Source organism: Macrobrachium nipponense, chromosome 18 (genome assembly GCF_015104395.2).
Source record: "Macrobrachium nipponense isolate FS-2020 chromosome 18, ASM1510439v2, whole genome shotgun sequence".
In the NCBI taxonomy this organism is placed as follows: Eukaryota; Metazoa; Arthropoda; class Malacostraca; order Decapoda; family Palaemonidae; genus Macrobrachium; species Macrobrachium nipponense.
The window spans coordinates 57,052,477-57,064,360 of record NC_087211.1 but is presented as its reverse complement, the minus strand read 5'-3'; the positions used below and the strand labels follow the sequence as shown (position 1 = coordinate 57,064,360).

General features: G+C 37.4%; 1 long non-coding RNA gene across 1 annotated transcript; it reads right to left on the bottom strand.

Moving 5' to 3' along the window:
* Positions 1–4,893: 4,893 nt before the first annotated feature.
* LOC135196762 (uncharacterized) lies at positions 4,894–9,289 on the bottom strand. The gene is made up of 3 exons (XR_010310461.1): positions 9,011–9,289; positions 6,244–6,481; positions 4,894–5,603 (listed from the first exon to the last, which is right to left on the bottom strand). It is a non-coding gene; the product is annotated as an uncharacterized LOC135196762 (long non-coding RNA).
* Between the last annotated feature and the right edge of the window lie 2,595 nt (positions 9,290–11,884).

Below are 11,884 nucleotides of genomic sequence, written 5' to 3'. Positions count from 1 at the left end.
AGCTGAAATAAACTGGTTGTTTCCATTTTCCAATTAATCCTCGTAGCATGAATACTAAAGCTTTGTCATGCGGCTCATATAATACATCCATACCTTTGTCGATACAATATTCATCTATAATAGACATTTCATCCAAACTTAGCCCTGCAAGTCTTTCATTAATTGTAAAAGTTTCAGATTTAGCTCGTAATAATGTTAATACACTTGTCAAAGTCCCTGGCTCGCAATAAAAATTACGAGCTCTTTCTTTCAATGTGGTTTCACGTGGCAATGGGAATCCTTTTTTAAGTCGCAGGTATTTATAAGCCTTAGCACTTATACTTCTTAAAGTTAAAGCAGAAGCAATATCTTCAATGCTCCATTCCCTCACTTTCTTCTTTGTTGCAATGGCTTTAATCTGTGCTTACTAAAAAAGGCTCTAAAATAATTTGAATTATTTTTAGCACAACATTTCTGATAATTAGCACATTATCATTCAACTGAGTTATATATTCTTTTAATTTGGCATTTTCTTTCTGCACTTCTTGTAATTTCTTCCCTAGATTTTGCAAGTCTTTTTCCAATACCTTTAATTTGGCCTTTTCTTCTTTCACTTCTTTTAATTCAGTTCTTAGTTTTTGCAACTCTTTTTCGAACTCCCGATTGCCATTTTCTGTTGCACAGGGTTTCTCTATATTTTCTAATTCTAATTCAATTATTTCATTAGAATCCTCTTGCTCTGAAGAAACCGTTGGCTTTCCATCACAAAGATGATCTTGCACCTTAGGATTGTATAGAAGTTTCTTTGACCTCTTATCTGTCGCCTGTGGAGACACTGTTAGCCATTCCACTGCAACAACATCAAAGAGAACTTGCATTACAAAAAGTATTGTCTTTGCATGTTACGACATGCCAACAGTAATTGTATATATACATTCCTTTTTAGTTCCTTAATTACATTGTTAAATTCTGTTTCAATATCACACATGACGTGTTTTGCAACAATTAACTCACCTTTTGGTAAAAACATAGAAAGAATAGGGTCTTTCTTCAGCGCTTTCATATTCTTAGGGCTCTCTTGATATTCCCTAATTGTAGTCCTTATGGCTGAAATGCACTGAACACACAAGTGCATATTTTATATTAATTGCATCAGCTCGGCAACACGCCTTTACCCACTCATCACAATAAATTTTGTCTTTTGGTAAACGAAAATATCTGATTCCATTTCCTTTTGTCTTCCTCTTGCTATTTGAGCAACCATACACAGAACATGAATTTGGCATTGTTAATAAAGCACTTTCCCATCACTGTCCTACTGCCCTGAACGTATACTTCCGCAGTACTAAGTTCTGTTTGTCGGCCACGGGTCACTTAAAAGGGTCAAGTGGGAATGTTGTGTCGGCATAGGGTGAATTGTGGCCCACTCTGGAAGGTGAGTCACCGATAATCTCTTCTCCGTCTGACCTCCACTGGCCTTGGGTTCCCCTTATCAACAGAACAGATTCCCGAAAGCTATCCTTGCTGTTTTTAAATTTATGTACATTTACATATCTGTGGATATGTTTCTCCAACTCTTGGATTGTCGTTGTGTTCTATTTTGTTTTCTCTGTCCTTTTTCTCTAATCAGAATATTTAAGCCAGATTTCAATATAGCTGATAACCTTACGAAATTCGTCGAAATTAGTGTATTCTTAAAGTGCCGTGGGTAACAATCGTTATCCTACCCTTGCCTTTCTCACGAACAACCAGAGCACTTGGCTTTGTTCTTCAGCCGGCTCTTGAACCTGTCCACCCAAACCAACCACGTTGTCGCTATGGGAGCTGTAGGGGGGAAAATCGCTTCCTCCACGTGTTAATCTGAGCCTTACTTACACAAAGGAAAACAAGCTTCATTCAACAGGTGATCCCAGAAACACTCGAGAAACTCATGAGTAACATTACCACAGCCTCGACTCCTGAGAAGCGTTGTTGTAGGAGAATATCCACCTCAGCTGAATCTTTTCTCTGCGAAATATATTCTGGGATCCCGAAAACCACCGGTTTGGAGGCCTCGTGGCCCAGGCCCGGGCATATGGTACGTGGAGGTGCAATAAGAAATTGTAGTTTTCTTAGACAATAAAACCAAGCGACTTCTCATATTTATTTCTTCCTTTACCTTACAATTTCATGTTATTTAGAAACCTCAGTATCCTGCTTAATGCAGTAGTAGTTTCTTCTTCTTCTTTACAAGTATCTAAATACTTCACAGATGATGTATCCAGTTGAAGGCAGTGATAGCTGTAATCATTGTTCTAATGTTTGCCATGAATGATGGCTAACGTAATCATTCAGGTTACTTGAAAATATCGAAGTGAGTAGCCACTATTATCCCTGATAACCAATAATTGTATTTTAATTTTTGATTCGCAATACTCAACAAGCAAATACTAAGTACTTCTGCAGATGTCGATAGGAAATTGCTAAACTCTGCTCGTGCTTGGTTTATCATAGAAAATTTATTCAAAACTGATCCTAGACAGCCAACAGCTGTTAGGATATTTTTGTATTACATGGAAGATGTATTCAATGTTGAATCAAGAAAGTCTCTGTTAACGGCAGGTGGGTTCGCTAATAAATTGCATGTTAGTGTCGGATTTGTCCTTGATAAATGTTTATGCTTAAACAGAAGGATAAAAAGGAGACAATCTGCCACCAACATGCAATTTATTAGCGAACCAACCTGCCGTTAACGGATGCTATCTTGATTCAACACTGAATATACCTTCCATGCAATACAAAAATTTCCTAACAGTCGTTGGCTTTCTAGAACCAGTTCTGAATACATTAAGTTCTGTGATAAACCACGCACGATTAGAGTTAGTAATTTCCCATCGACATTCTGTAGAAGTATCCGGTATTAGCTTAGTGAATATTGTAAATCAAAAGTAGAAGACAACTATTGGTAATACACGTACCAAAAATATTACTTAACTCACCAATAATCTTTATAGGACTCTGAAAACCATTTAATAAGTCTTGATCATTGTGGCGAGACACTTGTTTACTTCAGTAAACATTGTTAACCGTAAATGCATTAAACCTGAAGACTGAAATGCAATGTAAACAAGATTTTCGACTTATTAGCAAACAGGCCTTCCCCACGAAAGACATCCGTGCTCAGTTTTGGATGCTTTCTCCTCTTAATAAAATATGACAGACTAGTCAACCTATTACGTCATAATCTCAACTCTCTCTCTCTCTCTCTCGTCTCTCTCTCTCTCTCTACTACACCCCTTCTATTCTCTCTTCCCCCTTCCCTCACTCTTTCCCTCTCTCTTTCCCCCCTAATACCAAAGCCCAGCCCCCATCACTCTCTCCTCCCTACGACACCCCCTACTCTCCCCCCTTTTTTTCCTCCCTAACACCCCTCTACTCTTTCACTTCCTCTCCCTCGCACTCTCGCCTTTTCCTGTTAAAATAGTTGCTTCAATCCAACCCCCAACCTGCGCCTACCCACTATCGGGGCTGAACTTGGGACTTAAGGCATCGATTGTGTCACTATTCATCTCAGCGACCTTAAAAACTGGATTTGCCATTAGCTAATATCTGTTGTTTTCAGTTATTTTTACAGGTCACCCCTCTCTTAACCACAACCCCTTTGATGCCAGTGATGTCTTACCCCCAAAGTATTCTTTTCAGATAGAGACTATTGGTGAGCTTTATAAACCATATTTGTGTCACATGTACTTACATGCATTGAATGATAGAGGAAACAAATCCAGCTGGCAAAATATTGGCAAAAAATTTCCAACCCTTACACACACTGTCCAAATCAACATTGCATATCAATTTCTTGCAATATGAAAGCAATATGAAAATATGCAAACAGTCATTGGTCATTTGAGACCAATTTGAATAAATTTGTGCTATATCACAAAAACAGACATCATTATTATCAAATCGATGTTTGTAGCAGTAATTAGTAGTACATGTTCAATGAATATTTCAACAACAAAATATTACAATTATTGGTTGTCCAGAGTAATGGCTGCTGCATACTTCGACATTTCCATTTCCCGCGAATAATGACTAATTCATCATTCTTTGGTAGACATTAAATTTTCAACTACTAATACTACCTAGGAGTACAGCAAAAGCCATCCTCTGTAAGATACCTGAACTACTACCGGTGAAATGTTCAATATTTTACCAAACGCCTTAAAACTATTCAAACTTTTCACAATTACTTTCCTCATTCAGTCCCTAAGACTACTCGAAGGAGCCCCTGTACCTAAATATCAGTTTGTAAACAGTGTAACTTGAACGACTTTGCAATTTCCGAAAATATGGGTGCCTTAAATGATCGCAAGTACAGATCAAATCGTAACTAAACTAACCGAATGACTAACAAAACGTGTAAGGAAACCAACAAAAATATATGATCGATCAAAAGTTCACAAAAATTGTAGTTTGTATGGTGTTTTAACGTTGCATGGAACCAGTGGTTATCCAGCAACGAGACCAACAGCTTTACATGACTTCCGAACCACGTCGAGAGTGAACTTAACTTCTATCACCAAAAATACACACAAAAATCGTCGTGATAAAAAATGCATAGACTTCGATCATTCAAATTCGGAGACTTCAGAAACTCTGAAACTACCCTTCTTAAGTCCGTCTACTCTGCTTAAGGTAGTAGTTTGGATTCTGTGCAATCGGGAACTTTTTAAAAGTTGCGAACTATTGAGGGGCTGGAAGTTTGACGATTATAAATTTTGCCGCTAAAGTTACGAGCACTTTCGAATGGAGTGAGAGAGATAGTGTGTGTGTGTGAAAGAGAGAGAGAGAGAGAGTGAGTATAAGTAAGGAATTCCAACTTAACAATATAAAGCTCGAACAACAATGCCATGAGTTAGGGATATAATTTAACAGAGAGAGAGAGAGAGAGAGAGAGAGAGAGAGAGAGAGAGAGAGAGAGAGAGAGAGAGAGAGAGAGAGAGAGTTGAGAGGGTGGTTTATATAACTACCTTGAAGAAATCTCAAAATCTCACCGAGAGATGGAGAGAAAATTCTAAATAAAAATCTGTTGCTCTAAACCTGAGAGAGTGAGTGAGTGAGTTGAAGGGGTGGTTTGTATAACTACCTTGAGGAAATCTCAAAATCACACCGAGAAGCAGAGAAATTTTAAACAATTTAAGTTGCTCTAAAACTGAGAAAGAGAGAGAGGCGATATATTTACACAGCATTCTAAATGCACGATGAATCCATGATACCAAATTAAGTACCTCAACAAGTTGAAGGCTAAGAAGAATCTATTATAATTAAGCATGACATGTCGTGTGGTTAGATGTTCAACCCTACTTGAGCTTTGGACTAAAATACATTTCGAAAACAGTAATTTGTTTTCCAAAAGGCACATTTGATTAGATCATAAACCAGGCCAGGCACGCAATTTTGACAATTTTGAAGCTGGAGAGAGAGATTCCTAAAGTTGATACCTGAAGCAACTGAGGTTGACCGTTTTTTCATCCACTTGCTAATAATCCATCTTTGGAGAGAGTTTGTATTTGCAAATGTCGATCCTCCATAAAAAGTCCTTGTTAGATAAGCAACTCCACTCCCTAAAGCCCCTGGTCGAGTTTCTGAAAAGTGTAAATACCATTAGTCTCTTTGGTTACATTTTATAGTAAGCAATTTCAAATTCTTAATAATTATCACTTACCAAGAAAAATTTACAACTTAAGAAGGAGACCTAGCCTGTAGGGTCCAATATTTATGTAAAATGTGTTAAGTTTCTTTTCAAATATTTAAATTTTGTATTAAGTTTTCTTTTGAAAAAATACCAAAGTGCAAATAACCGAGGGCAGATAAAACTCTAAGCATCTGAAGCTTAAGAGAACCTTGGGATTATTGAAAAGGTCACTTTACTAAAAAAAAGAAAAAAAATGCGGAACTAGAGTCATTCATACTAATTAACAACTACCACAAAACACTAGGGCATTAAATGAGTCTAGAATTCATAACTTATAAGAAAATCACACAGTCTAATGGAAAGACAGTCTCAAAAATTCTAGAAAGAGGAAAATGCATTCACAGGAACAAAGTGGGCATTTCGTGTAACACACTGTACCACGATCTAAATATATTCGAGAAAACCATTTTGATTATAGATAATCGAAAACAACTGAGGGAAAACAACACATTCAATATTTTAATATCAAATCCCACGACTGTCGACTATCTAACTATTTCACCGAACACTTAAGGTAATGGCTACATTACCTTAAGAATTAAAATTACATATCCAAACGGGAGATTTTTTATAAGTAAACTTTATATTTCCAGAAAGTCATTCAGTATGTTAACTGATTTCAAGGAACAGGGGGAATGGGCTCGCCTCCTCACAGAACTTCCTCCAGGGAAAACTTCCGTTCCTTGTTTCGCTTGTTAATCAATTACTTTCAGGCAATTAAAAGCTGTCAGTCGCTTAAACTCTCAGGAAATCGCCATCACTCACCATCTGTAAAAGATAAAAGTTTACTGCCAAATAGCACGATTTTATTTTTCACTAAAAAATAAAAAAAATATTCCAAACTTTCAACAGTCCTGTTTTCCTGATACCTGAACAGCCCGAGATCTGACAAATGACATTAAAATCAGCAGGTATAAAACCTGCATAAAAATCTGCTACTAACGAGAATGATCAATAATATTTTCCCTCAGCTAAACACCAGACCTTTGATCAGCTTTAATTAGGAGTGACGCAAGCCTTTCGTTATGGTATTACAACTTTTCAACTTATACCACGGGTGCAATGGGCCCCAGCCTGGGGTCTATGGTTGCACCTCTATATTCCACTAGCCTTACCGAGGGCTCTTTTCAAGGTGTGTGTGTGTATTTTAAGTCTCAGCAGTTAATATGCTCAATAACTTTAAATAAACCTTACGAGCATGCTGCATTTGCAACCGATCGCAATAAAACTCTAGAACACAAGGGGACCATTAAGCACATGCAGATGTAATGTAGAAACAGTGATGAAAATACATAGAGCCGCAAGCACGAACAACAACTGAATAAAAGGAGTCAAGATACAGCAATTGAACCTATGAACTGGCAGTATCCAGACTGCTCAATTAGTGTCCCCAAAAATCAGAGTAAAACGGAGGCAATGGCTATGAAAACTTTTTAGACATTAAGAAAATTACGACACAAGAACAAGTTATTCAAGAAAACTATGAACTGACCAAATACTGATTGTCAGGAGAACCACCGAAACCTGACAGGAGGGACTAAACAAAAATCAACCTCTGGGTAATTGCGTCCACTGGTCGACAATTCTACTCATCACCAACAAGCATAAGTTGGAACTTGGTTACAAGGTACGCGTTCCTTCAGGTTAACGAAACGTGGATTACCGCTCAAAGCTGTGTAAATATACCAGCCCATCTTGTCACATATCAACCTAATGACAAACTGATCTACCTCAAATTAATTCAAACCAGAACTGAATGCATAAACAAATGGGTCATTAATGAACAAATTCTCCCTGACAATTATTCTAATATTTGGTAGATCCTTTTGAAGATTCAAACCTCTTATGTTTGATGCACCTTTAATTAAAATTGTTATACAGGAGACCCAAGTTTCGGTATATATGTTTATTCACTATTGATTTACTGCAAAGGTTCAACGTTGCTAACGAAGCATCAGTTGTTGTCTGTGCATCGCATATCATGGATCTCTAGTTGTCCTTGTCATCACTAAATTTACTAAATCGACCAATCACTTAAGGAGATGACACGTCACTGGCGGTGAATGCATATCATTAGGAAAGTCACTGGACCCGCAACGCGGCTATATGAAAATAAAATAATTTCATGATTTCACTCATAACTTAAAATCACTAAATATAAATGTTAGTAATTAGGCGACTGATGGAATTCTACTGTACAAGGTGAGGAGAGTTAATAATGGTTGTGTAACTGGCAGGAGATGGAAAAAAACTTGCCATTTTTCAACACCAAAATTGCTTCAAATAACCTCGACTGTGGATTCAACCAGTTTGCTGGTTATAGCACAGGAGACTAGCTTCACAAATAAAATAAATTGATTTACACGGTAATTCTAAGAAATAACTCCGCCCAGATTCTGAGGAAGGCTCCCGTGAATACGACAGCCACTCGGAGATTGGGGCGTCAAATGTATTTCGCCGTTTAGTACTAGCCCCTGGGGGTTAATTACAGTCGACCCCCCAAAAATAACGGAAAATTCTTAATAAGCAACACAAATAGCATGGAAAACTGTAATTTCCAAAGAAATACCCGACGTGGAGTTATTAGCTAGATTTACCTCAACGGTTGATGTAACCAGTTTGCTGTTTATAGCACAGGAGACTAGCTTCATAAATAAAATAAATTAATTTGCACATTCTGGGTTGTAGGCCACCTCATTCACAACCTATAAGTAATGTATCTACAGGCGTAATGCTAACCAGAAAGTAGCTTATTTATCTGAACACAGCTTCAAGTAAACGCTTGTCCCACTGATATGAAAGTTTAGTGGAAAAGGTTCTTTCGAGCATTTCCAATGGATTTTTAAACCTTTACCTAACACCCAAAAACTAATATTTAAAATTCGACCCTCATCTTAGCTTATTCAAAATTACATGATAGTACAAGGCTAGAACTGCGAATAATCACTATTCCGTCTGAAATTCCTATATGTTAACAAGCTGATGTTTAAAGCCAAATTCAGCAAGGATGAACTAAACTGGAACTATTCACTCGCAACATTTGCAGAATTACCGATCACACAGCTGGCATCTAGTGCCCCCATGTCGCCTTATACCATATATTTTGGATGACGTCGTTCATACTTTCCAAGAGCGTCAGACGAGTTTCCACACTTACTGAATCTTTAAGGGGTTACAAACTTTCGAAAATTAGTCTAACAGAACCCTGACGATAAACTACATCACATGAACCTTTCCATTCAACACCTGTTTGTCACAGAAACGGTAAGAATGGGCTTAGAGAATTCTGTTACTTACCAGAACAAGATTATGGATTTGAAGTTACAAGAGTTCTTGGCATGCTTGACACTAAGGTGGTATCTTGGGCGCAGGAACGTGTTTTGAACCATCTTGTTAGTTAGGTTTTTACTGTATTCATTAAAGATAAAACTTAACTATAATCGGCACGGGTTCTTCCTTAACACTTCAAGCACACAACGTAATAGCCTATCTCTATTTCCTGGATTTTCACAGCACAGAGCCTGTAACGTTATTCTGTCTCTTTGGTTCAGCTGTTACTGAACGCGCCAAGCCGTCAACTGAGAGAAATCCGGGACTCGGTAACAGTAGACGATGGTTCCAAACTTCTATTATCATCATAATTTTTTTTTCTAAGAAATGCTGTGGGTCACCTGTACTTCGATTAATCAAATCTCGCAAATGCAAAATAAGTTAAAAAAAATATATGAAAAATTTCCATAAGAGAAAACTAACACAGAAACAGAAAAACTGACAGAACGAATCTTACGTCAGGAAGTGGGAGGGGCTTATTTGCAGTATGTTCATTCGTCTTCAATTTCCAGAAGCCGGTAATTCAGTTTCCAAATAGAATAACGAGAATAATATTAAATTAATTTATTTCCCCAACTGCACAAATATGAGTCAATTAAAGATTCTTTGAGAGATTATTTCAATTTCTATATGACTGTGAACGATAAATCCTAAAAAGGGTAACAATACTTAGTTTTCCTTGACTTCCATAGTGAGCCACTAATGGAAATGATGTTACCGTTAATTCTTATGAAGCCCAAGAAAATTAAGTAACTTGAATCTTAAAAAAAAAAAAAAAAATCATCATGGTTCAATTTTCAAGGCCTTCTGCGATGGTCATGCTTAAAGACTTAAGTATTTGGCTTTTTAAAAAATTCAGATGAAAATTTCATAGACCTTTCGAAATGCAAAAGTGCTCAAGGAATTATATATATAATATTCATTTTATTTAACATTCAACTATAGCACGGAAAACTACATGTGGACACAGGTAATTATCGTGAAATGGAAGAGATTTCAATTCTACATTAGATAGTTGTCTTCTACCTATGACTTTTCTTTAAAAAATGTACTAGATGCACCTTCGTCTCACTTTATTTGCTTTAAGCCTCATCCTGCCCATTGCTGCTTGCACTAGACGCTGATATTTGTTACCAGCTTCAACAACGCTTGGTATACGTAACTATGACCTTGCATTCCAAAAGCCATTAAAAAGATCATAATTACAGCATATTAAATATTGAGGGAACTTATGACTCATTACAACCACACCAAATGAGGGAGTAACCACGTAATATCTGTCAAATGTAATTTGCATGTTATGAAATAGTGTTACCCTTTGCCCTATGTAACCAAACAAAACCAAGGATGGATATAGACCTCAATATAAGCTGTAGGAGTGACAAAGGATACAGAGGCAAATTCACGTTTTCCTGATGAACATAAACATAATTTCAAAGTGGAAAACAAGCAGTTGTTCTCTGCCTTATGGCAACAGTGCAAAGACACGAGGAAGTGGTTGAGTTGAGTTGAATACAGAATTCAAGCAAAAGGCCAAGCACTGGGACCTATGAGGTCTTTCAGCGCTGAAATGGAAATTGACAGTAAAAGGTTTGAAAGGTGTGACAGGAGGAAAACCTCAAAGCAGTTGCATTATGAATCGAGTGTTAGGAGAGGGTGGAAAGTAAGATGAAGAAAGAGAAAATGAAAGGAGGTACAGTAAAAGGAACGAAAGTGGTTGCAGCTAGGGGCCGAAGGGACGCTACAAAGAACCTTAAGTAATGCCTACAGTTGCCGCATGAGGTCCACTGACAGCATTATCCCCCTACAGGGACGAGGAAGTGGTAAGATGTGACAATGTTCTTTCCAACCAATCAGGTTTACTTTTGAAGGGTTATAAATTTTCTCAACTGTTACAAATTGAATATATCACAGTTTCTTATGACGTCTACTATTAAGACTAATCTAGGGAGCCGTTTACCTAAAGTCAAGAATATGTTAGATATCTCAACTCTGCTTTGCTGTATGATGCTAAAGAAGAAACGAGAAGAAAAATCTGGGGATAATCCGTGTGATAATTTAGAGCTCACAACGTTCTGTAAGTGGTCAGTGATAAGACTGGGATGAAGAATGTCAGTAAATGATAAAAGAATATGCTGTGACACTACACTCTTGGTAAAGAAAAAAGAACATGTTCTGTTACTTCACTCCTATTGTGGCTGAGAAGTCGCAAAGAATATGCTGAGCACCTGGAGGTAAATTATTATTACTCTCCTTTACCACACTTCCTAAAACTACGTATTACTTCCTTTAGATTGACCCCGTAGGGAAGGTGGTGCAGTCAGTACACCTCATACGGTGCACTGTAGGCATTACTTGAAGTTGTTTGCAGTATCCCTTTAACACCTACCTGTAACCCCTTTCGTTCCCTTTACTGTACCTCCTAATATATTATCTTTCTCCCATCTTACTTTCCATCCTCTCCTAAGAACTGATTCATAGTGCAACTGCTTTGAGGTTTTCCTCCTGTTACACCTTTCAAACCTTTTACTGTTAATCTCCGTTTCAGCGCTGAATGTCCTCATAGGTCCCAGTGCTTGGCTTTTGGCCTAAATTCTATATTCGATTCAATTCCTTTAGACTGTCATTGTATACTTTATTTAGTCCTCTGCTATATAATAGGCTATATCTATTTCACTGTATCATTCAGCATGCATACCCTAAATTCTACTCTTGCCATACCTTGTCTTGATTGGTTACTGTTCCTGAAGTGAAGGATTAAGGATCTTATTCTTCTTTCCTACCGTTATCCCTACATTAAGGGGTCGGTTGCATGATGCGTCTTCTCTTCTCCACTGCCTT